This window comes from Suncus etruscus, chromosome 10 (assembly GCF_024139225.1).
Source record: "Suncus etruscus isolate mSunEtr1 chromosome 10, mSunEtr1.pri.cur, whole genome shotgun sequence".
Taxonomy (NCBI): Eukaryota; Metazoa; Chordata; class Mammalia; order Eulipotyphla; family Soricidae; genus Suncus; species Suncus etruscus.
In genome coordinates this window covers 55,626,964-55,654,071 of record NC_064857.1, presented here as the reverse complement: position 1 = coordinate 55,654,071, position 27,108 = coordinate 55,626,964, and the positions used below count along the sequence as shown (strand labels likewise).

General features: G+C 49.4%; 1 pseudogene; it reads right to left on the bottom strand.

Moving 5' to 3' along the window:
* Positions 1-17,606: 17,606 nt before the first annotated feature.
* LOC126020199 (transmembrane protein 134-like) lies at positions 17,607-26,726 on the bottom strand (annotated as a pseudogene).
* Between the last annotated feature and the right edge of the window lie 382 nt (positions 26,727-27,108).

Sequence of the window (27,108 nt, the reverse complement as noted above, 5' to 3'; positions counted from 1 at the left end):
TTGGTTTTGTTCTTCAATATTTTCAGGTGCTCCAACATTTAACTTGATGATGTTTATTCTGCTTAAAAGGGAACTGTTAGTGGGAGACTAATTCTGAATTTGTTCTGGTGCCGGGTGATCACATCGCAGTGGCTCATATGCAGGTACGCGCCCCCTCCCCATTCTCTTGCATGCATCCTCGGGCGCTTTGCATGGCCTTTGCTCTATTTTTAAAATCAAAGGAAGGAAGAAAAATATCTTTGTAGGTTAAGAACAAAGAAGCAAACGCGGGAGAAGCTGCATGAGTCTATGTAGAAACAGCTGCTCCTCCACTGCCATCTACTTGGTTTCTCAAGACATTTGCTGCTTCTGAATAATTTCCCTCTGCTTCTTGGGTGATCCGAGACAGTTGACCTCAGAACTCTGCTGGCAGAGGCCAAGGCAGGCTGTGTGAATCGTGTCTGTCCATCTACCGGTCCACTCTGGGCTTCCCCAGGGTGCTGCATGCAAGCCCCTGCCCCTGGACCACTCCTTTAAACAGCACATCCCGGCACCCGTTGTGAGCTTTGTAATATACTCCCATGATTTTCTTTTTAGCTCAAAGCACTTAGTGACACTTGAGGAAAAAAAAAAAAAACAACTCCATTTAATGATCCCATTTGTCCAAACTGTGGGACAAAATAGGTCATTCCTGGGTACCTGGGCTGGGAAGAAGCGGGAATAAAGGATGAGCGGTGCGTACTGGCCTCTGGCCGCTGGCACTGCAGAGATCGTTCAATCACAGGCACGGCCCGTGTGTCTACGGCTGTTTCCCGAACACCGTGGAGGCCACAGGCACCCGAGAGGGAAAGGAAGGACCAAAGGGAAGGGGCTCAGAGAGACCCAGCAGAGAACCCCTAGCTGGGCCAGTTCCCAGAATGAGGCCACAGAGGTCAGCAGTGGGTCAAGTAGGCAGGAGAGGATGGGGTGGAGGAGATGCACTCACATGGCGATGGGGCAGGCTCTGCGGGGACCAGTGCCTTGCAAATGTGCTCAGCTTGTGGCTAATCTAACCCTGGGCTCTGGGGCACTTGAGAGTCAGAGAAAGGAAGAGAGTCCAGAGTCCTGGACATTTCTTGGCAGTCTCTGCACGAGCAGATCCCCTGCAAAGAACGGCCAGAAACCCAGAAACCTTTGTTTCTTCCTAATGAGCCTCATGGCTGGAGCACCAAAAGCAAGGTGGTCCCCATCCCTGCAGGATCTTGTCAGAGCCATAGACATTGGCACAGCAGAAACTCGCTTTCATAAAATCTTCGAGCAGGCCCAAGCTGCAACCCATTTGCTTCTCCTGGTCATTGTTTGAAACTCCCGTAAACAAACCTGCTGGGATGGGATGGGAGTAATGGGGGAGGGCAGAGCTCAGACTTCGAAGCAAATGGGAAACAGGCCAGAGACAGGCAGGCAGCATGGGCCCATTGGAATTTACACATTTTTTAAATGTTTTAATATGCGAATCTGTTTATCTGGTTCTTTGTAAATCATTAATATGGAACAATTTTGGGGTAAATGAATCACGATTTTCATAAACAATGTTTTCTCTCTTTTTGCTGTTTTTTTGTTGTTGTTGAGTGATGGAGGTTACATCTGGCATATGAACCCCAGCCAGCAAGTTGCTCTCCCCAAAACTGGGTGGGACCCTTGCCCCCATGTCCCCCCTCTTTCTTCCAGGGCCCCAAGGCCACACATGAGAACGGAGGAGAGCCCCAGGGCTCTGCTGTCAGCTCTGTCCGAGCAGGTTTCTGGGTGCTCCCTATGCTCAGCCCGAGAGTCCCAACTTCCTCCAGGAGGGGTTTAGCACCTCTGTCCCCCAAACCTCCACTTCCCTGCTTCTAGCTGGCTAGGCTTCCCCTCAGCTTTAGTCCTTGCACCCTTCCTTTTCCTGCAATGGGCAGAGGCCTTGCTATGTTCCCCAAGAGTCAGATTCCAGGTGGGCAGGACACGCCAGCCTGCAGCTACCCATGACCACACCACAGCTACATCACAGCCGAGGGCAGCATCTCCTGGAGGCCGTCCCACGAGAGGGACATCTCAGGAGAGGCAGAACACAAACACAGGAGCCTTAAGGCTGAGCACATACATGGGAGCCTTCAGGAAGCTGCTGTAGGATGCAGGAAGAAAAGCAGCAGAGTGTCTGATAGACAAAGTTTCCAGAAACTTCTGGCTGTTCCCACAGCATCACTGATGCACCTTCTCCATCTCTTCATCTCTTCATCTCTTTTCTCCACTTGCAGGCATCCAGCAGGCTGATGGAGAAACCCCATGTGTTGGCAGGGGACAAGCCCTATGTGTCAGTGACGTGAGGACCACATGTAGCTACGAGAGAAGTGTTATCCTCAGTGACCTTGAGTTCCTGAGGGGGGACCATGGGCCAAACCCATAAAGCTGAGCCCTGTGTTCTGGTGCCTGTCCAGCTCACAGCATCTGTTCGGCAGGTCCAGGGTGGGGGGAAATGGGTACCACTCTGAGTGTATGGGATGGTGTGTGACAGACAGTATTGGGTGGCATGAGACATCGTGACAGCATGTGACATCGTGTGGTGGTGTGTGAAAGCATGACTGTGTGTGTGAGCATAGAGAGCTGTGGGCGGCATGTCAGCATGATAGCATGACAGCATGTGTATACTAGTAATGGTCTTCATGTATGTGCAGGGGCTTCTGCATGTGAGTCTTCATGCATACGAATAGACTTCTGCACCTGAGTCATTATGTCTGTGTGACTTCATGAGTCCACCCATATGTGCTGTGTTAACCTGTGACAGTGCATGTCTCAACGTGATGTGTGTCCATTCAGTCATGTTCATCCACACTACCTGCTGTGTGACCTTGTGGCCCCTGACCCAAGTGTCTGTGGCATTAGCTGCCAGGAGCATAGAGAATCTCAGGGGCAGTCAGTCCAGGGCTCACTTATGCTCTGGGGAGTTTCTTTCCATGTTTGGGGCCCAATGGAAATTCAGCTGCTGGGACCACATCTCAGTGCAAGACCTAAAGGTGAGTCTGGGGGTGAGCATCCAGGGGTGCTTGAAGAAGGAGTGCAGACAGTACTCGGGACAGGTGCAGACATGCCCCAAACATCCTTCCCTATCCTAAAAAAGAGAAGGGGGTGAAGATGAGGAAGAGGGAGGGGAGAGAAGGGGAAGGGAACAAAGGAGGGGAGGGGAGAGAGAGGAGAGTACAAGGGAGGGCAGGGCTGCTGCTTTCCAAGATGCCCAGTCTCTGGGAGACCCTCAACAGGGGCGTGTTGGCTATGTATGTACATTGTGTGTACTGTTATACATGTGTGCATGTGTGTCTTGTTACATCTGTATTTGTTAGTGCTTTGTGTGTCTGTGTTAGTGCATGTGTTGCACCTGTGTCTACATGCAGGTGTGTCCATCTGCAGTGTGTCTGTGTGCATGTATCTGAATGCATTTGTTTATACATATATGTGTTGTGTGTATTTGTGTGCGTGTGTATTGTTGCATGTGTGTTGGTTCCGTGTGTACATGTGTACATGCTTGTGTCCACCACACTGTGCATGTATCTGTGTTGGCATGTATATGCATCTTGTGTGCCTATGTTGGTGCATGTATCTTCACATGCATCTGTGTGCATTTGTGTATGTATATCTGTGTTGGTACATGCATGTACATGCATGTTGGGTGCGTGTCTGGTACAAACCTATCTTTTACAGCCTGTCTCTCTCAAAGTGCAGAGCAGAAATGCAGAAAGTTGACAAGCTGGGGTGCGGAGTTGTGCTTGGAGCCCCTGTGAGCAGGCCCCTGCCCAGGGTGTAGTGCGAGCCTTCTGGGGAGCCCAGTGGGGCCTGGTGTCCTCAGCGCCCACGTGGGCACCATCTGCTTCACCCCAGCACTCATCCGCCCTGCGGTTTCCCTGATCCAAACCACATGGGCCATGCCAGTGCCTATCATCCCAACCCATCTCGTGCCCCAGGCTCTGGTTTAAATTCATCCTGAATTAGATCGTGGGCACGCCAGGCTCTGGGATCTGTGGGCGGCAGCTGGCAGGGCCCACACGGGGTACAGCCTGTGGTTCCTCCTGGCCGAGTCTCTTCAGCCTCCTCTCATGCCAGGACACAGGTGGAAACTGCTGAGGGGCAGACCTGGCCCGGCTTCCATGGGCACCAGGTCTAGCAGAGCCACTCAATATCCATGCTCTGTCCCTCGGTCTGCCCAGTGTGGTGTTGGCCCAACTCACTGCAGCATCCCCTGCACCTTAGAGAACCAGCAAAGGTGTGGGTTAAAGCCTTGGGTAACGTGAGGTGGTGGGTCCGAGCCATGAGTGTGGTTGGACAGGACATAGGACACAGAGAACTGTCAGGGCTAGGACCAAGGGTCTGACCAGGTTACTGCCTGGAGGCTCTGCCTCTCCCACCCATAGGGGCCAGAACATGCCCAGACAGTCTGGTGTCTGTGTGATCTAGGGATGAGAGGAGGCTGAAGAGACTCGGCCAGCAGGAGCCACAGGCTGTATGCCGTTTGGGCCCTGCCACCTGGTGCCTGCTAGACAGGGCCTGGAGAACCCTCCTGGCTTCTCTGCCTCAGTTTCCCTTTGTAGTCAGTAGTGGTATCATAGCCCCACAGTAAATGAGAGTACCAAGACCATGGGCTATGCTAGGTCTCCAGAGAGGACTCCGCATCCCAACTTCAGCCACGGAACAGACGTCTCCACACACAGATTCTTCCTGGTACTGGAATCAGTACCAGGCACAGAAGCTGGGACAGAGGAAGGACAGATCACAGTCTGGGTCACCTGCAGAAAGAACAGAGCAGGACAGGACACAACTGGGTACTGGACACAGCTGTGACACACATGTCCCCCCACTCCTACAGTGGGCAGGTCCACATGCCACCAGCCCAGCCCCCAGCAGGGATCCGAGTTGCTTCTGAAGTCCCTCAAGGATCCTGAGAGATCTGTAACCTCAGATTGGACCAACCCCAACATGCTGAAAGATAAACTAATAACCCAAGATTTCCACTCATTTGAAGTGTTTGTAGCAGCGGCATAATTGTAATTGGGAACAACTCTCCGAGGAGGGAAAAATGATTTTTATGCCCCAAGCAAAACACACGCAGACGCAGAATAAAAGGTTCTGCTTCTTCTTGCCCGGGAACATCTGGCTGGCAGAGCCCGGAGGACTCAGGATCACGGAGACTCGAGGCTTCCCACCACCGCCAGGCAGGAGGGTGCCCACCTGAGCCCTGAGCACAAAAGAGACACAGGATGGGCCTGGATGAGACCGACCGGGAGATGCTCCTATTCCCATGCTCAGGGCCTGCCAGAGCTGGGCAGGCACTGCCCTCCATCCTGTGCCCAAAGGTCTTCACAGGCTCACAGCGCAGGGAGGAAGCTCGGCCTGGCACATCCCAACCCTGCGCCCGACCAGCTTGTATGGCTGAAAACTGCTAGGTCTGAACAATGTCTGAACAATGACCATGAGTACATGGTTATGCTTCTGAGCCAGGGACTGGACTTGGGACAGGGGATAGGGACCCTCCCACCAGGACCCTGAGTCAGCTCACAGAGTTAAGGGAGTTGCAGACAGCATGGAGGGAACTAGAACAGGGCAGGGCCTCTGGCTTGGGGAGACAGGGGACCCCAGGGCTTATAAGCCAGCAGTGCGGACACTGAGGCTGCACCAGAACCAGAACAGGGCCATGACTTCATGACCTCCGACCCAGTCAGAGACACCCCCTTCTTCCCTCCACCCCCCAGCTGATTCCCAGCTCCAACTGCTCCTGTCTCTGCCTCCTGGACACTGTTTCTTTCCCTGCATGAATCCGACCAACGTGCCCACATGGCCAGGGACATGCTGAGTAGAGTCAAGCCCAGGGCTGGGCCTCAGGGCTGACCCGCCTACTCCTGCCCCCTCTCTGCGCCTGGTACTTCCCGCTTGCTTGCTGGCTCATACTTGAGCAGAGGAGGCGTTAAATTGATGGGGAGTCCCCTGGCCCCTGGCTGTGCTCTCTGAATCGGTCTCCAGCCTCCTCTCTGGCTGAGGTGGGAGGTGATTCTAATTAAGGACCCCTGGCAAGGGACCTCCTCATTTTAAATGACGGGCACAGGGAAATCTTTATGAAGAGCCTTAAAGAGCTCAGGGTCCCTGTGTCCTCAGCACAGGGTGGGGGACATAAGGCAGTAAACGAGCAAGGAGGAAGCCCCGCGGTGCTCAGCGGCCTGACCTTCCCAGCTCTCATGTGCCAGAATCTCCCCACCCGCCTGTGGGGACCTGCGGAGCAGGGTAGGTGGGTGTTGGAAGCTGGAGATACCAGGCCATCCATCCCTTAGGCCCCTGCCCTGCCTGCCATGAGCAATAGTATTGCTCACATCATAATTCTGTGTCTAGCAGTCAATTTACAACAGAACAGTTAATTGGCAGCACAAGCCACCGGGCTGCTGATCAGCGCCGTAAATTCATAGATGGGCTGCAGTGGGGGTGGCTGTTTTCTGAGGAGACAATTCATCTTCTGTGCACAAACAGTACCCCCTTTTCTTCCAGTGCCCCATATCCTGCATTTCTACCTGGCGAAGTGAGACCCAGTGCCAGAGAAGCTGGTGGCGAGAGATCTCTGCACTTAGGCAGAGCCTAAGTGGCCCTGAGCCCAGGGCCGTGGAGTCCTCAGTCCCAGAGACACAGATGCCACCAGTGCTGGACACTAAGGCAGCCAGACACTGACCAGGGGCCTGGGCAGGTGATACAGGAAAGAGGGAGGTTTTGGGTTGGGATGTGCCCCTTCAGCCTGTCACTGACCCAAGTCCCATGTCAGAAGGCACAGCAACAAGCCTGGCTACACTCATGTTCCCACAGCCCAGAACCCCAGAACCTGCCATGTTCTGAGCACACAAATGCCCCTTGTTCCACTCATCTCTGGTTGCACCTCTGCAGATGCTTGTTATACTCAAAAGAACTTACTCTTTTTGGGTGTGGGGCCACAGCCTGTGATTCAGGGCTCACTCCTGACTCTGTGCTCCAGTCACACACCTGGGCCTGTGCTTCAGGCTCACTCCTGGGGAATATATAGGTGACAGGAATGGAACCTGGGCTGGCCACATGCAAGGCAAGTGCCCTTTATGTATATTACCAATGTACACTGTACAACATTCACTGGACTATTATCTCTCCAGCTCCAGTTCACTGTTTACTGGAAAAGAAAAAAACATTCTCATCATGTTGAATTGATAAGAGAACTGGAGGCTGCTTTCTGGGGAGGAGACTGAATATGATCTACAGTTGGGGCCTCAGCACTCCCACAGCTCTTTGGGCACCAGCCCAAGATGAGGCCAAGGGCTGCTCTGCTCATGGGCCCAGAGAGCAGATGTGGTGAAATTGCTGCCACCCCCAGATCCCTGGACTGCTAGGGGAGGTTTGGGAGTCACAGCCTAGATCAGACCCTGCCTGTTTTCCCCACTAATGACCCAAGCACACCTGGTGGCCTCCTCCGTGGTGTATCCTGAAGCTATTTCTGTATTCCCCCAAACAATGAGGTCAGAGCTGGACCACCACTGCCAAGCCTTCTCCTCAGAGAGGGCTGTTTACATTCACTGAGTAAATGGCGTAAACAGTCAGGCGGGCACAGGGGATGGAAGTGGGCACAGAGAGAAGAAATGGGGGGATGGGCATGGGGGATGGGGAGAGGAGAGGAAAGCTGGGAGGGAATGAGGAGATGGTCAGACCGAACTGAGAGAAGGCGGCCCGTGCAGAATCTTCATGAACTAGTGACCCCTGTGTCCAGCCATGCCGAGCCTTGGCACTATCCTGCCCATGCAGCCTCACCTCTGTAATCCTCATCCTAGGCAGGGACACCCAGGGTTGGCCAAGGCCCCGAAACATACAGAGCAGCCGTGAAAGTGGCTCATAGGAGGGAGGACAGGTGGGGGCAGGCTGGGTGTCCTGAGCTCTCTAAGGAGCAGGTGGGACTGGGGGCCCCTGAGCTGGCCCCACCCTGTTCTCTAGGGCCTGCTTGGCGACTCCCAAAGGCTCTCTGGGAGTCCTGGGACAAAATGGAGTCCCAGACCTACAGTGGGAGGGCATAGGTGGAGAAAACCACAGCTGTGGGGTACAGATGAGGGGAACACATGTGTGTGAAGTAAGGACCTTGGGTGCAGCTGAGGCACAGCACCAGGTCCAGCAGAATCTATCCTGTCACCTGCTTATGCAAGCAGTTCCCTGGAGCAGAAACAAGGGGCATCACCCACTGACCCCCACATCATCCACTGTCACCAGCAGCACCCACTATGCTGGCACAACCCCTGCCCTTATGCTGGCTGTGCATACCCTCATATCTGCTCAGCAATCCCCACACCTCATGTTCCCTCGGACCTGGACCCAGTCCTTTCCCTGTGGTGATGGGGCAGGTGGTAACAGGAACTCGCAGGTTGCAGCCCCTATGGGCTGGTGAAGAAGCACCTAGAGAGTTGGAGGTACTAAGAGGAGCAGCCCTGAGCTGGGGAGAACTCACTGTTGATTTGGGGTCCTGCCTGCAGCAAGAGCAATTCTTCCTGCAGACCAGGGCTCTGCGCCACAGATGTTCCTGTGGGAATAGGACTCTCTCCTACGGGGCCCAGAAAATGCCCCACTGCAAGCTTGGTTGTTGGTGTGCTCCAGCCTCATCCCCAGCTCAGCAAAGGTGTCTAAATTTCCTAGGACCATATACACATCCAAACATGGTCACTGAGCCCAGACCTGGGCAGACAGAATCCTGAGTCCAGCTCACTGGACCCACTGTGTCGAATCAATGGTGACAGACAGATGAAAGGTGCTGCTGGGACATACAGGCTACATAAGATAGTACTCAGAGCAACCACAGCACAGAGTTGGGCTGGGCCTGGCCAGCATCACAGTGCACTAGGGCTGCTTTATCCTTGGGGCCTGTCCATCACGGGCACTCAGATGGGACCCTTGGGCAGGTTATAGCAGGCAAGAAGCAGACCTGGGCCTGGACCCACTCACATTTCTGAACCCAATGATACCCCTGGGCATCTGTGCCATGATCATAGCCCTATAGTCATGGGAATGTTCTAGAAAGCTGTGCAGAGACAAAGAGAGTCCAGGAAAAGCCTGGGTTCAGGCTCTGTTTGACTGTTGTTGACCTCAGGATTGGCGCTTAAGGGCAGTCCCTGATTCCGATTCATTTCAAAGAAGACAGTACCTTTCAGCCCCAGAGTACAGTCTAGAGAGCTGCTCTGAAGCCACTGTTCCACGGAGACTGGGGGCCACTCTTGTCTCTTCTAGCAAGCTTAGTTCCCATGCACCAGATGATGGAGCCATGGCCACAGGAGCCACAGGAGCCATGGAAAACAGAAGCCACAGAAGCAGGGAGCCATGAAAATCAAGATCACAGGAACCACGGAAGCCATGGGAGGCATAGAAGTTACTAGAACCATGGGGTCCACAAGAGCCAAGATCAGAGGAATCATGGGAGCTCATGAGAGCCACAGAAGCCGTGGGAGCCATGGGAGACATAGTCACACAGAGTGAGGGTCACACAGCCTGCAATCCTCTATCACATGCCACATTCTCTGTATATTCAGATATGCACAGTCAACACCTGGACACTACAATTGGATTATTAATCAGCACAAGCTATGAAAATGTCTACACTATGGACAATGCACTTCTAAGTGACCCATATGTCAAAAATAACTAAAAACAAACAGACACAAACAAGCCATTTGATCTGAATGAACCATGCACACAGGTTCATATAGGGTTCCCCAGAAGGGGCTCTCTCTGGCTTCTCCTTGGGAGAAATGAAGTCGATCCATTTGTGCTTGAAATGCAGAAATGTCTTGGGCCATAACCTGAACGTCTTCTTTAAGGAATTAGAAGAATGGAGTAAATAAAATATAAAGTCTCAAGAAGAATAGAGATAGTAAAGGTCAGCATGAAAAGAGCAGCTGGAACCCAAAACAACAGACATACAAATAATAATGATTAAAATGAAGGAACAAAAACCACACATTGAGAAGATCAATAAAATCACTAAACTTCCAAACATTGATGAGGGAAGAAAGAGAAAGCACAGCTAGTCCCAAGGGCCTCACTGTAGATGCCAGGGCAGGGCCTGAGGGAGCCGGGGGAGGGAGCAGGGCCTAGCACCTCTGTGGTCCCCTCCCAAGTCACCCTGACTTCAGATAAGATCTCAGGAGGGTGGGAGGGCACATGTTAATGTCTGTCCTCCAGCACTACCCAGATGTCATTCTCCGAGCTTCCACCACAGGGGCCAGCTCTCCTTTACCATGGTTTCTGGGGTCCCTGTAAGGCCCAAGTTGGGGGGAGTCCAGCTGCAGCTCTGAGGGCTTCATCCTTGCCCATCATTGAACCCTGAGCTGGCAGCTTTGCCCTGGTGAACAGTGTCTTTGTTACACCACCAGCCGGGAAGCCAGGCAGTACTGTCTCTTCAGCAACTCTGAGGTCCTTGGGTCACCCCTGAGTGCTGGTGGTCCTGCTGTCACCAGCACCCACTCAAGCCCCTTTGCAATGCACACAGAACCCCAGCTGGCTCCAGGCCACCTCAGTGGCTGGGCACAGACACAAACCACACACAAACAGACACACACAGAAACACACACCACAGACATTGATACACACAGTCACATTCCACAGCCACACATCACACACAGCCACACACACCATAGCCACGCCATACACAGGCACACAGACACAAATGCACCACACACAGAAACATGCACACACAAACACACAAACACACAGAAACACCACCACATATACAAATGCACACATCACACACAGACAGGCAAACCACACACACCACACATACAGACACACGCAGAGCCTGTCTAAGCCAGCACGGCCTATGTGGGTTACTTGCTGTTGTCCTGGTGCCTGTGACAACTCCAACCCGAGTTCAGAGCCAGGCCAGCACCTTTGGCATGACAAGCCTCCAGAGCAAGGGGCTCTGCCCAGAAGACTGGCAGGGTTCCCGCCTGTCCCCACTGTCACATATGCAGCATGCAAACCCTGAATGTGAAAACTTGAAGAAGGGTTCCTCTGCTGCCTCAGACAAAAGGGTGGTTAGATGTTGGATTACTGACCCTACTTTAATCAGTATTCATACTCCACCCTAGGGTGTGGCCTGGTTCTTGTGAATAAAAGCAGGGGTCTGAAGAAGGCACACATTCATTCTTCAGTCTTTCTCTAATAAGCTGCTTTCCTTCTTAGTGGCAGAAGGCTTCTGTGGTGGGATTCCTGGCTTGAGTGTTAGATTTCCTGAGCTCATTCTTGTACCATTTCACTGTGTGGATTGTTTCCTGTGCCAACACTTGCTTCCAGACCAACATCTCACAGGGCCCTCATTTAGGAGCCTGGGATTCCAATTATAGTTGGAGTTGTCTGGCCTGGCCAGTCAAAACTAAGTCCTTCCCTGGGCCATGCAAGTCCTGTAAGGCTCTGCCACACCCCCTGGGCCTCCCCGTCCAGCTATTTCCGGTGTGTGTGTGTGTGTGTGTGTGTGTGTGTGTGTGTGTGTGTATGTGTGTGCTATGCCCCTCCTCCCAGGTGCCCCACCTTCTCCCAGTTCTCAACAGCAGAGCAAACTGGTGGTCAGTGTGAGGCTAAGTGGGATACAGACAATTGAGGGAGAAACAGCACCCAGGGGTGTATACCTGTCCACCTGCTGTGGGGACCATCTCTGGAGTGGCCCAGTGACACACAGAGCAGAAGCTGAGCTCGTGGACTCTGCAGCATCTCCCAGGGCTGCTACATGTCCCATCTGTTCCTCCTGGCTGTCACATACCTGTCAGGGACAGTCAGGACAGCAAGGCAGGATGCCCAGAGCACCAACGGGAGCTGGTTTGTGGGATCCAACATAGGAGAGATCACTGTGTGCAAGGGTGAAGGCCCCATGTACAAGAGAGGGTCCTGTGAGCAAGATCCCATATACAGAGTAGGCTGTCATGTTCAGGGAAGGGTTCATCCACTGACCAACGGTCTCAAAAGCAGGGGTAGGGTAAGTGGGCAGGGGAGAAGGTGAATGGGCAGGGGAGATGCAATATTAGAGGTGACCAGACCCTGGAGGATTTGCACAGCTGCTGTGGAGATTCAGCACAAAGCCGGTCCTGTGTGGAATTTTCGGCAAGGCCCCATGGGGCCCAGACTTCAGAAGACACTTAGGCCCCACACTTTGACTGGGCGACTCATCACTGTCACCTTGGGAGGGTCCCCGCCAGTGAGTGCCCAGCCCAGCCCGGTTAGTCCAGGGAGGCCCAAGTCCCCCAGGCTTCAGGGAGCTGTGGGCATGAGGCATTGCCCCTAATGAAGTGCTCCGGCCCTCTGCGGGGGCGCGAATAAGATGTCATCATGCGTTTCTGCTCAGGCCTGCGCCCCACTGATGCTCTGAGGCAGCAGGAAAATTGCCTCGTTGAAGCCCAGCGCGGCGACGTGTGTGGGACCACGTTTTCCCTGGGATGGCGCCTTCCCAGACCTTTGAGGCAGACTATGAATATCAAGTGATGGGGAGATTATGCGTTGCCCTGAAAGGCAGGGGCCCTGGGGGGAGCGTTTCGGAGTGTAGAATTATGTCATACTAGCATGTCACCCCCGCACACACACCAACACATACACACACATGTACACACACATCACAGCCTAGGACTCCTGCACGCTGCCTCACATGGGCCTGAGTCCACGTGAGAGCTAAGCAGAAGAGAGAAATGCTGCAGCACTGAAGGGAACCAGGATGGCTCCGGTAGGCACCTGTGTGTTTCCATGAGAGTTTGAGGCCTGCAATCGCAATGTATTAGCACAAATGTATGAGTACAAATGTGTTCATATGTATGTTTAAGATATTTTCATAACCATTGTAGATATAACCAGTCACCCATACATGTCTGGCCATGTATGTGCTGGTGGGCACAAACTTACACATGCCTCACACATTTACGGTCTTCCCTCATTCACCGTAAACATGGACATATTCACATATACATGATTGTATGCAATCCTATGCAAGACCTTCACATGCTCACATTACATACATGTGAGTTTATGAACATGACTACACATGAACCCATGCCTGCTTGAACTAGCTCACAAGAGTATCTACCACACATTCAGCTATACACTCACATTGATCTGTGTCAACACACTCCATGTGAGTAAGCAAGTACATAGATGTACATGTTTGATGTGTTATCCCAGTAGAACATGCATGTTCGTGTCTGTACACGGCATGCAGGGAGACTCCAAGGAAAGAGATGAGGATATCAGCTCAGGGACCCCAAAACATACCTTTGTGAGCTCAAAGTCACCTCTCCAGACATGCCTTCCATGTCCTGACCTCAGGGAGATGTGGGGATCAGAGATGAGGTGCCCCAGCCTGGGGATAATGCAGGGGAGAAGAGAGGAGGGGATCCAACTTCCCTGCAGAGAGATGCATGGAAGAGGACATGAGGGGATCAGCCGAAGGAAGACACAGGGAGAAGAGATGAGGGGTCCTAGACTCAAAGATATGCAGAGAAAAGGAATTCAGGGTCCCAGTCTCTGGATATGTAGGGGAGAGAAGATGGGGGGGGGAAGGGTCCCAGCATAAGGGAGAGACAGGGGAGAGGAGATGACAAGATTTGCCTTAGGGAGATGCAGGAAAAAGATGAGTGGTCACAGCCTCAGGCAGATGCAGGGGAGAGGAGATCAGGGGATATGTAACAGGCAGATGCAGGGGAGAGGAGATCAGGGGATTAGTAACAGAGATGCAGGGGAGAGGGCTGCTGGGCCCAGGACCCTGCCCTTGTCAGTCAGTGGCACAGTCCTTAGCTAGTATGTGTGTAAAGGTAGGGAGTCATCTGGGACATTGCTTCTGCCATGTCCTGCCCCCCACACACACACACTCATTCTGTGTTCAGCTGTGGCCCTGTGCAGGGAATGTAGGGATACACGAGCTATAAGGAATGTTGAGGCACAGGGGTTCAGGGGATTTGGGGGTATTGAGGTGTAGGGTACACATCTGACCCACACTGCCCTGATGTCACTCAGACCAGCCCTGAAGTCACACCCCCACCAACCTTGATGGGCACACCCATAACTTGATTCAGACTTTGGGCCCTCAAATGTTGTCACAGGACAGGGCCCTTGTGTTTGACCTTCACGGTCTAGGGTCACCCCTGTGACCTTCACAGGGCAGAGCCTCCTTTTTTGACCTTCATAAGCCATGGTCACCCTATGTTTTACCTTCCCAGGAACACCCCCCTGACACTGCCTCTCCCCTGCACAGACCCCCAGACTCCGCCCTCTGCCTCCCCCTTCTCCACAGCCCCCTCAGTTCACAACCATCGCACCCTGAGAGGAGACATACTCAACTTCCCTGTGGCACCCAGCCAGCAACTCCATTCAGGGCAGGAGCATATGTGGGACCAGGCTGGGGGGAGGGTCCAGAGTCTGGGGAGGCCAGTGCTGGCCACTGCTGGGTCCCCACCCCAGCTCACCCCACCCTGCCCCACCGTGCCGCAGGGCCTGAGAGCAGAGCGAGGTGCAGCCCTCCCCACCTCGCCCCCCTCCTGCCCCCGCGGCCCCCGGCACCCGAAGGAGCTGAGGCGCCAGGCCTTCCCAGTAGGGGCCTGTCACGTGGCCCAGGCCGTGAAATTTTACTGCAAAATATCCTTTTTTTTTTATCTGAAAAGACAAATTATTAGCATTTTTAAACAATTTCAATATGTTTAATGGCTGCAAGTGGGGCTTGCCTGTTCCGCTCGCTGGATAAAGTGCGGGGCCCGTGAGCCGGAGTCTTAAGTTACCCCAAGAGCACACTCATTTTAAATTTTACTTGAAAGCGAGATGTACGTTTATTACAATTTCAAACAAAATGCTAATGCCATTAAACAAATGAGGTTTGGGCAAATTAACTGCATTTTAATATTCTGAAAGACTATGATATAGGACATTGCGTTACGAGACATTGGCCACAAGTATCAGTTGCAAGTGGGATTTTCATTGCTGTGAATCTCAGGAGAATATTTGTAATTAGTATCATTTGCCTAATACTTCAGGTTAATTAGAATATTTAATTGAATAGCTGTAATCTTCAGAGATGACTATATTATGATCAAATTAGCGCCAGCCCCACGCATGCTGATCGCGGGAGGCAGCCGGCCACACTTCTGCCGCGCTCCGGCCCTCTGGAGCGTTGAGCAGCAGAAGAAAAAATCTGTTTCTTACACTTTTGAATTTTAATGACCCATTTGAACTCTGCCATCAACATTTAATTATTCGAGGAAAAAAAAAGTCGCAGCCACGACTCCCATATGGCTTCCTGGCAGAGGCGCCCGCCTGTACCTCTCCTGGGCCCCGCATGGAGCATCGAGGAGCGAGGCTGACTCTGTTTGCAAACACGGAGCAGCCTGAGCCAGCCCAGGTTACTAGGAGACGCTTGAGTCTGTTAGGAACAGCTGGATCGGATCACAATGGGCTAATCCTCGGTGTCGGCCCATTCCCGCGTGTTGTGTGGGGGGCCGCCTGTCCGATGCTGTCCGGGAAGCTGAAAAGGCCTTTGTTGTCGCAGTGTGTGTTCATGAGAGAGAGAGAGAGAGAGAGAGAGAGAGAGAGAGAGAGAGAGAGAGAGAGAGAGAGAGAGAGAGAGAGAGAGAGAGAGAAAGAGAGAAATGGGGGGGCTGTGTAGGCTAGTTTTCATGGCTTGGTCTTCCTGCTGGTTCTGGAGACAGGACCAGGCATCAGCGGTACCACTTAATTGCCTACATGAGGCACCATCCATACTGCAGGTCAGGGATTGTGAGATCTGCCTGTTTCCACCCGAAGGCACTCGTGCTCCTTTAAGCCCAGAAGACTGGTCTGTGTGTATAATACATCTAGCTGGGGAGCCCAGAAAGGCGGATATCCCCAAAGGGCCTGCTCTTGTCACACAGTGAGCGGCAGAGTTAAGGAAGGCAAGGTTGGCTGTGCTGGGCTGGCTCCTAGCAGTGGCTCTCTCCAGCTTTTCACAGGGATGACTGGAAATGGGGGGCAAGAAGGACAGGGCTGGCATTCCAACGGTTGTGACCTGCCCCGGGCCTCTCTCCTCAGTAAGAGAATCACAGAGGACCTCCGCAAAGTAAGTACAAAAGCAGCAAAGCCCATGCACTCCCCAACCGTTAGGTGGCCACGAAGATTCTGTGCTGCTGAAGTCTGAGGAGGGATTTTAGCTTGGCCAGAGCTTCCTTTCAGGCCAGCTCATCACCGTGGAAGTGCAGCGCACAGGGCTGTGTGCCACGGATGCCGATTGGCAGGCAAAGGTCCCTCTGGTATTAGCAGGCATGGGAGGAGCTGTCCTGGGGGTTCCTGGCACGATGAAGGCAATATCAGCCTAACCGGAGCTGCCCTGAGGAAGCCCAGAGCTGCCTAGGCTGAGCTGCACATCTGGAATACAGTGTCCTGCTGCGACAGGAGCGTTGGTCTCAGAGGGCAGGACTGGCAAGTGTAGGGAGACCGTTGAGGCATCCAGGGCAACCCTCATGCTGCCCACGGCACCTCCATGCATCTGAAGTGCTGCGGCATCTCTCTCCCTTCCCAAATCTCCTTCAAAAAATGGTTGAAAACCCGCCTCTTTGCAGCGGCTACGGGCACCTAGAGAATTGGCTTTAATAGCCAGGGCTTTTTCAAGTATGAAACCTTGAAAAATTGCTGAATATGGGAATCAGGGTGTCAGGAGCAGGAGGGACCTGGCATTACTCATCTCTATGAATTTGAGCTGGGGTGCATGTACGTAGGTCTCGCAGTTGAGTCCTAGGTAGTGACTAAAAGATGGTTTTTGCGACTGCCAGCCCAGAGCAGCTGTTGGCACCCATTCAGCCGCACGTCAGGCTGGGCGCTGGGAGCTGGGCTTCTCCAGGGAGACGCTCCCCAACGTGCCGAATTCTTCCAGGATTTAAAAATCTGCTCCACTAATTGTGGAACCAATTCCCCACCACTCTCCTTGAGAATCCGGCTCTAAGTATCCTCCCATCTATTAAACAGATGGCAGCTAAGATTGTAAACATATTTGCTTCATATTGAATAGATAGTTTCTGGCATAATACTAATTAACAAATTAAATGACTGACTTTCTGCATCACATTAGAGGGAAAACCACTTTGTAAGTTTGTCTTGGGTAGTTATTTACTTTGACAATAGCACGCGGTGAAAAACTGCTCTGCGCTCTCCCCCTGCACGAGGCGGGCGTCGCTTCCTTTCTTAAAACTCCATATTTTATTATAATTCATTTGACTTTCATTACAGTCACTCATTACAAAATGTATGTGCATTTAATCCATTTCCCGGGCTGCGGCTCCCACACGCCGCCGCCGCTGCCACCTCCAGCGCCACAGAGATTCGGCTGCTCGGTGCAGGGGAAGGCGCAGGCAGGAATGTTAGGGACAGTGCTTGGCCACCCGCCTGCCGCCCTGGGGTGCTGCTGAGACACCAAGAACACCAACTCCTGACAGAAGAGGTAAGCAGGGCAAGCATTTCAGGCCTGCCTGCAGCTCCACAGCACCTGACTCGGGGCACTCAGCACAGAGCACTCAGCAAAGAGGACCCAAAATCCCACCCTCAAAGCACCCCACCTCAGAGCACTCAGAACACCCAGAATTCAGAACTCAGCACCTGACTCAGAACAGGTGAAGGCTCAATTTGGCACCCTGGGGATCTGGACTGGACTCTCCCTCTTGCCAGTACCCTGTGAGGAAGCAGAGGAGAGTGCCCTCAGGAGTCCCTGCCATGCCCAGGATGCTAGAAACTGGCTAAGCTCAAGCACCAAGGCCCCTTCCCACTCCTGCCTGCTCCCTGGAGAAGACAAGGCTTGGCAACCCAGGAGGAGACAGTGAACATGGGATCTGTGGGCTGTTGTGGGGACAGAAGACAGGGCAGCCTCCTTGGCCTCTTGTCAGCTCACACCTTGGGCTGTGTCCCCCCTCCAGGAGAAAAATCCTTAGGAGTGCCTTGGGCTCACTTGATGGGGATGCGCAGTAAGTTAGGTTCCTAGACCAACAGAAAAGGCATGTGGGGAGGGAGCCCTGACTGGGAGCTGAGGGTGAGGGTGCCCCACATCGCCACCCTGCCCATCCATCACCACTCTTGCTAACTCAGCACCACCAGGCCTCAGTTGCAGGTGACTGTCCCTTTTAAACACAGCAGGAAATGTGGCAGAGGGTCTGGTCCTTGGAAAAGGAAAGGAAAACGCAGCTTGGTCCTTCGGAATCCACAGAAATATACTGTGTCAAAGTGTCCAAAAACAGTTTATGAATATCACAATAATAACACACCAAGACAAACAGCATATAAACACAACGTAGCAATACAATTACAAGACATGTCACAAAGCAATAATACAACACAATGCAGACATGATAGCAAACAATAACACAGCAGCACACCACAACCAACAACACAGTAACACAACATAGTAAAGAACACAAAGCAATAACAACACGGAATACCACACAATAACAACACAGCATGAAGCAATAATATAACACAAACTAGACAGCAGCATAATAACACAACAGCCACCCCACAACCAACAGCAAAGTAACACAACATAACAAATAATGCAACACCGCACAATCCACCCAATAACCTAACAAAAAATACTACACAATAACAACACAGCATGAAATAATAATGCAAGACAAACTAGATGATAGCATAATAATACAACAGCCACAACCAGCAACATAACACAACATAGCAAAGAACAGAACACAATAGCATAACAAAACAAATACCACACAATAATAACACAGCATGAAGCAATAATACAGTACAATGCAAGCAAGATAACAGTACAAAAATACAACAGCACACCATAACCAATAACACAATGACACAAGATAGCAAAGAATACAACACCATACAACAGCATAATACAAAATAATACCACACAAGAATAACACAGCACAAAGCAATACCACAACATCAAACTAGAGAACAGCACAATAACACAACAGCAAAGTAGCACAACACAATGTTAACATTTTTGAATGAGGCTCAGTGATCAGGGGAATCATCTATTCTAACAGCAAAACCAAATCTTCACCAACCAAGTGGCGGGTGCCCAGAGGGGGCAGCAGAGTGGGGAGGATGAGGACAGACAGACTAGTTCAGGGTGGAGAGGCCACACAGGGGGCAGCAACTTCCTGGTGAAAAAAAGAGCTGCCACAAAGAGAAAAACAGGAGATGGAGACGCTACAGGTCACACTTTCTTGACACCAGCTGACCCAATACAGTCCTGGGCACTGCATATGGTTTGTCCCATGAGCAACATAGGAGGGAGCCCTGGGCACTGCTGAGAGACTCCAGAAACTCGCTGAAAAAGAGAAAAAAGAAAAATACATCAAAATAAATAGATCATTTAAAAATGTCCTTTACCAACACATTTTGTAATAAAACTATTTTCTTGGGATATGGCCACGTGCTTATTAAGGACATTCAGTTTGTAGAATGTGAAGAGGAGACAAAAAGGGACACCTCTGAGAGGAGACGACACCCAACAAAGGCTGAAAGAAAGAACAAGAGACACACCTACCATCATCTCCAGAGACAGCCGGGTTCAGGCGTAGCAGCATCAGACAGTTGGGACATAATTCAGAGTCTACACTGCAAGAACACACATGGTCAGCACTGAGTCTACAGATGACATCATGAGCCAGCTCTGAATCTACACTGCAGGTGTCACTGTGTGGAGTGGAGTCCCTTGCCTCATGCCATGACCTGGCCCATTTTGTGGCCCTGCAGTTTTGGGAGCTCATCCAGCTCCTGTAGCAGGCAGAGTGGATTGGCATCAAGTGACCCACAAAAAAACCAAATTTCCATGGTAGAGCAGCACATTCTGGGTGCCATTGAGTAAGGATTCTTTTATTTTTTGTTTTGGGGTTCGTTTGTTTTGTTTTGGTATTCTTGGCCCACACCCGGTGGCACTCGGGAGTTATTCCTGGCTCTGAGCTCAGAAATTGCTCCTGGCAAGCTCAGGAGACCCTATGGGATGCTGGAATCAAACCCAGGTCATCCACATGCAAGGCAAATGCCCTCCCCACTGTGCTAGCATTAGGGTTCCAAAAGGGCTTTATCTTCACCATCAATCTTAACAAGCTCACTTCAAAATAAGACACAGTGAGTGACAGATTATAACCCCACAAAGGCACCATAGGATTGACCACAGTGGGCCCAGCTGGGCTCAGGCTCTTCCGGCTGCTCCTTTCCCTCAAGCTCTCCACTGAGAGCCTTTGGTTTCTCCAAAACACTCCCAGCCAAGCAGCTTCAGCCTGGATTAAACTCAAATCTTTGTTTCCTCAATTATTTTCATCATTCACTGTACTTGCATGTTCTTTGCATTTTTTTACAAATAAAGAATATTTAAATCATCAAAGATGAGAAGAGATGACTGATTATTCTTTTGTTCAACACAACTGAGGGCAGGACAGCCCTGCCTCTTGTTCCAGCTCTTTCTAGTATCTGTGGATGAACACACCAGTCTGGCAGGACACATCTCTCCTCATAAAGGGGGAACAACTGCTCCCCGTCCGCCTAGATGCATGGCTGCTCAGCATACAAGAGGCTGAGAAGTGGGAACAGACCCCAGCGATGTCTGGGGGTCTGGGCTCGTACTGGGGGTCTGGGTTCATATTCCTCATCTTTCATGCTAGAGTTGGCAGTGAATCTTCTTGAAAGCAAGAACTGGGGGAGAAAAATACTAATTCATTGAAAAAATGTAGGTCTTAAATTTCCATTTCTCAAGAGCTCGAGACCTTTTTAAAAAAAAATTTTTTTTTTGTTCAAAACATGAAATGGCCAGATGCATGACAACAGTGACCTACAGGCCTGAACCTCACAGACCCAAGGCCCTGCCTCAGAACATTGGGTTCTAAGCCAATGACGCAACAGCACAGCCTCTGGGTCTTTTTAGAGTTGGGCCAGGTGTGACTTTCCATTCAGGTCAGACTTTTGAGCGGTCTTCCGGATTCATCAGCAGCTTTTACACTTCACGATCTCTTCTGTGAGCAGATAAAGAGTGAAATGAGGCTGCTGGCGCGGTAGGAAGGAAACTGCACAATTGGCCCATCATCTCCTCTCTGGCATTCATAGATGACATGGATAGAAAAAGCCATTTTCAGTGATAGATCGATGTAGCTCCGCACCTCTCAGAATCAAGACTTTCTCGAGTTCATCCTATTGAACGTGAAATTTGTGAGGCGATTGTGAATGCTATAAATTCAGAGAAAATGTTAACACTTTATATAAAGTTATTTGCTTTGTTGGTGATAATAAAAATGCAAATTTTGGAGCACAGCATATGGTAAAAATAATATTCTTACTAAATTACAAAACCTTCGAAGCAGCAATGTGTCTAAAGCAGGCTGCTGGGTGGGTGCCTCACACCCACACCCCCAGAATGAGACTCCCCACCCGGGGAACCGGGCTGTACCAGCGAGTGTATAAGCTCCCCAGAAACTAACTCATGGCAGGAATTAGTGCTCCTTCAACCACTGCCCTCATCGCCAGCCTCCTGAGTCTGGACGCAGCTGCCCCTGAATATGCCAGCTCCTTCCAGCCTCACTGACATGTCCTAGGAGAAAACAGTCCTTTTTAAGAAATTGACAAAAATGTGGCTTGATTCATACAAATTGCAGTGCCATGTTAAAATTAGGTCTTCTACATTTTCATGATAGAAAAAAATCTTCTCTTCAGCCTCTTTAAATTATTGCAAGAAAATGTTCCTTGGAGTAGGGGGGCCGGGGAAAAAAAAAAAGAAAATGTTCCTTTTTGTGACTTTGCTAAATTCCATTATTGGCTACTTCCAACTCACCCATCTCCCAGAAAATACTGTAAAGAGAGAAACACAGAAGACAATTGCCACAAAGCCAAAGACAACAAGAGCAAAAGTATCCTTGTTTCTGTGTGTCCATGTATCTGTGTGTCCCTGTGAGTTCCTCCACACAGCATGAGAGCTGGACTCCAGTCAGCCCCAGCTTCATGCTGTTGAACTCCTGAATTCAGGCCACCAAGCATGCAGGTCTTACAGAAGCTCCTGCCTTAGAAGGTGACATTTACTAAGGCCCACAGCCTTTTCTGTTTGTTTATTTTTGGGGGAACCACACCCAGTGACGCTCAGGGATTACTCCTGGCTATGTGCTCCTCAGAAATCACTCCTGGGGTCTGAGCAATAGCAGATCAGTAGGGCGTTTGCCTTGCACGAGGCTGCCCAGGACAAACCTGGGTTCGATCCCCGGCATCCCATATAGTCCCCTGACCCAGGAGCGATTTCTGAATGCATAGCCAGGAGTAACCCCTGAATGTCACTGGGTGTGACCCAAAAAAACATTTAAAAAATCACTTCTGGCTTGGGGAACCATATGGGACTCTGGGGGATCAAACCCCAGTCCATCCTAAGTTAGTGCATGCAAGGCAAATGCCCTACCACCTGTTCCACCGCTCCAGCCTCATACTAAGGCCCAAATATTCACAGATCTATTAGTCCATCAAAGAAGGGTGGGAGGGGGTGCAGAGCCAGAGTGTGGCCAGTGCCTACTGAGCTTGGTTCACACTGACCAACCAGTGTCTGACAGACAGACAGTGGCCAGAAAGCACCCAGCATCGCCAGGAGAAGAAGGAACATGTGAAATGACAGCACAACAGAGAGCTCAGGGCTCTTGTCACCTAGCTGGGGTCAGAATTCTTCAAGCTGGGAGCTGGTGGGTGTCACTCTTTACCCCTGCTAGGGAGGGACAAGAGGAGGGGGAGAAGGGAGAGGAAGAGGGACAGAAGGAGGGGGAGCAGCAGGAGGCAGGGAAGAGAGGAAGATGAAAAGTAGGGAGGAGCTCCCAACTCCAGGTCTCAGAGCTGCCCCATCCATCCATTCGTCTGTCAGTCTGTCAGCCAGTCTGGCCCACATCTCACCCTGTCCAGACCCTTTGCTGTCTGCCAGGGTCCCTTGTACCTAATTCAGGGCCTGGGTGATACGTCACTGACTCCCTCGTTCCCAATGCACATCCTTCCTTATAGCTGGTGTCAACCATCACTCAACCTGGACCATGCCAGTGCTGACTGAACAGTGATGGCTGCCCTGACCCTTCACTCTGTGTGATTCAGTTCAGTCCAGTTGGGTTCCGTAGGAGGGCAGCGTGGAGACAGAACACCTGGCCCAGGTGCGCAGGTCCCTCATACAAGAACTCCCTATGTCCAACAGCTCAGACTTCCTGACTGTGGTCATACACACCTCAAGCCTGGACCCAACTCTCAGCTGGGACCTCGTCTCTGCACCTGGGTATAGGAGCCGTTCTAGAGCCAGCCACCTCCTGCTCTCACACTCGGGAGCTCTGGGTCTCTCCTGCCTCATCCTCCTGTTTGCTGGAGCCCCTGGGATACCCAGAAATCAAGTGCGTAAGGACAAGCTCAAAGTTACCCCTCCTCTGTCCACATCACATCCACTAAACAGTTGTTGACAGCTGTCAGTAAGTTGAGATCTAGCCCTCTCAGTGATTGACCAAGCTATCACTTTCTCACTGTGCTAACTATCATCTGGATATTGATCTGGATATCAAAATGCTATTGATCAGGTTATCACATAGTTATTGATCGAGCTATCACCTACCTTCTGCTACAATTTAGCTTTAGCAAATCATATACTTCCTAGAAAAACAAGGAAAGCTCAGCAAATATTGAATGAGTGAGTTTAAAATCACAATGTTAAAAAAATATATTCTCAATATTCATTTCAGAATAATTGAATGACGTTTGGGAGAATATTACAGTGTTCCACATGATAGACACACAAGTCAAAGATACCAGGAATCAAATGTTGGAAGCAGGCGTTAGGGAAATCTTGGGGTGTGGATATGAGTGGTGTTACAAGAGTGTGTGTGAAGGGTAAAGCAGGAGGGTGACAGGTTTTTTTCCTTTTAGTTTTTATCAGTTAAATTCATCTCATTCATAATTGGTGTTTCTAAGTCATTTAAAATTATTTCTATGAGGGTCATTTTTGTGTGTTAATTTTCAGTAGCTCAGCACCAGTGATATCAAAAACTAACGTTTACCCACTTAAACTTTTGAGGTTAACTTAAACTAATATGCATGTGCATGGAAATGTAAAAAAGTACTTTGCCTTCAATGTTTAAGGAGTTACATAAGTTTTATGACTTTAGATTGCTTTGTGTGCTGCTAAGAAATATTATGTATTACAATCTGGGGACTTGTGGGACAAAGTAATTGTACATGGGTTCTGTTTTATTTTTCTTAATGTTCTTTGGCTGAAAGTTCAAAGTTCAGATATCAGCAAGGGATTTCTGAGAATTCTGTTTATGGGTGATTGTCCTTCCACTGTAACTTTACCTTGTCCTCTTTATTTGCATCTTTGTTCTCATAATTAAAAATAAAAAAAAAAATAACGTTTGCCACTGGGCTGTGAGATCTCTGTCCTGTGACTCATTGTCTGGCACCCCCTGGGAACATCTCCACCCCATTACTCTGAAGTTCTCTGGGTTATCACTCCAGCGCCCTAACCATCATCAATGGTACAGTTCCAGCTACTGAAGTAATTTATCCTCAATATTTTATTTTCCACTAGTTCCTATATACATTTGTCATTTTCCTTTGAATATACACTCAGAATTAATTTAGCAACTTTCACAAACATATAGCTAGTAGCATATGGATTATAATTACTTATAGTTCAATGTTTGAAAATAAATACCACTACTTAGTAAAATCCATGAACACAGAATAACCTCTATTTTCACCTTAATTTATCTCAGTAACACGTTGAAGATTTCAGTATTGCTTTTTATGAGTCTTGGTAGATTTTGTGTCTTAAATTTTAATTATATACTACGTGACAGTGTTTTTAATTTACTTTTCTCCTGGAAAAGAGAAATAGAATTTAATTTGCATATTTAATTTGTATTCATACTTGGAGGGGTACCCCCAGTGATACTCAGGGATTATACCTGCTTTGTACTCAGGGATCACTTGTAGCAGGACTTGAGGATCATATGGGATGCTGGGAATCACACCTGGTTTGGACACGTGAAAGGTAAGTGCACTACTTGCTGTCCTATTGCTCTAGACCTGTGTATTCAAAAGTTTTAAAGATTTACTTATTTAATTGGGTTTTAAATTTCATTATTTCTTTTTTTAGTAAAACAAAATAATTTTTGTTGAAACAAATGTAGAGAGATATAGAGGGCAGAGAAAGAGAGAAAGAGGTGAGTATTCAAGAGAGAACACAGGTTTCTTGGGGGAGGATATTATTTTTCTCTTTATATTTTTCTAAGAACACAATTATTAATTTCAGGGGGGAAACATGGTAGCTTCTTTTCCAAGAGAAATTCCTTTAGTTTGGGAGATTTGGAGAGATAGTCCAGCTGGTTGGGTACTTGCCTTGCATTCAGCCAACACAGGTTTCCCACCTGTCACCCCCAAGAACAACCAGGAGTGATTCTTGAGTATACAGCCAGGAATAACTCCTGAGTATTACCAGCTGTGCCTCAATATCCAAAAAAGAGGAACTTTCTTTTCTTTCCTTGGTGATTTTCTGGGATGCCTCTGAGTTTAAAATAAAGTAGTGTAAGGTTATATTTCCTCGATGCAGATAAAAGCTACTTCCCATTATTTATTACTCTGGGTGCCTGAGGATACCTTAATTTTAGAAAATAATTTTTCTGAGTTTATCATGACTTGGAATATAAAGTTATTAAGTCATTCTTGAACTCTAATGAGAGGATCACATTGGTTTTGTTCTTTGTCCTTGTAGTGGAATAATTGATGTCATGGATATTTAGAGTTAAACAAGCCCCACTTTTGTTTTTGTTTTGTTGGATTTTGGTTCTGAAACCCCATCTGTCTGAGTTCATGGACTAAACCTGGCATGCTGTTTGAAGGTCATTTTTCTGGTGCAGGGATAAAACCCCAACCTTAAGCATGTGCACAAGCTCTTTAAACTGTCTTCTTAGTCCCAAACCTTGCTTCCCTGTGATCCTCCTCTTGTGTTCTCGTGTATTATCTTGTTAACATAGTTTTGCACTATAGTTGCTAATATTTTGCTTAAAAGTGACTTCTATTTTCATTAGAAAGATTGATCTTATTTTTATTTTTATTTTTTATCTTATTTTTAAATGTCATTGCCAGCTTCTCTCTCCAATGTCAGGAAGCAAAATATCTGCTTTGTCCTTTGAATTCATCTCACACTTGACAAAGAAACAGAAGATACAGCAAGAAAAAATAAAGACCTTGTCATTGGCAGATAATAGAAAACCTCTGAAGAAGAAGCTCCACTTGAATCAGTAGGTGGATTTAGGTTAGTCTTTGACTACTAAACAACATATTAAGTGATATTGTAACAATGGCCACATATTACAAAAAATGACAGATTTATTTTGTTAATTAAAGTCTACAGTAAATTTTTTTTAATTTTTTTTCTTTTCTTTTGAATCCAGCTGCAGCAGGCCCTGTAGGAGCACTAGGTGCTGGTACTGATGGTGCTGAAGGACCACTGAGAACTGCGCAGGGAAGTTGGGCCATGGTTCCTGGTGCCAACTACCTCATCCAGTTCTGGAGCAGCCTGGGTGCTATCTTCATTATTCTCTAGGTTCTGGTAGCTCAGCGCGACTGCTTTTCCTCGTCGGGGCCTTCGAAGCGGGCCCTGCGGTCAAAGTGCAACGGCCCAAATTGATCCCTACATCCTCCAGGCACAGGTCGAAGGCATCATCGATACTGAACTGGGGCCAAGCGGAGCTCATGGCCCCGGCCCTTAATATTTTTATTGTGACCAATGTGTACAGTGAAACTTTTAAAGTCAGATTTTCTAGGATCAATCCACTACCAAATTCACAAAGATATTGCATTATCGAAAGAAGTTTAGATGTAACATTATGGTGATGTTCATGGTTCAACATACACAGTCATTAAGTGATTATTTCTCTCAAAAGAGAGGATCCCTGGATTTTATCACTCCCATAAAATGCTGATGAACTTTTTCAAGAAATTTATACTCTAATTATAAAATTTACATGAAAACACAAATGATTTATAACAACCAAAACAAGCAAGATTAGACTTAAAAGATGTACCTGGGTTGGTTCTAAGACTCTTCCTTAGCATAGTACAAAGGTTGCTCCAAGC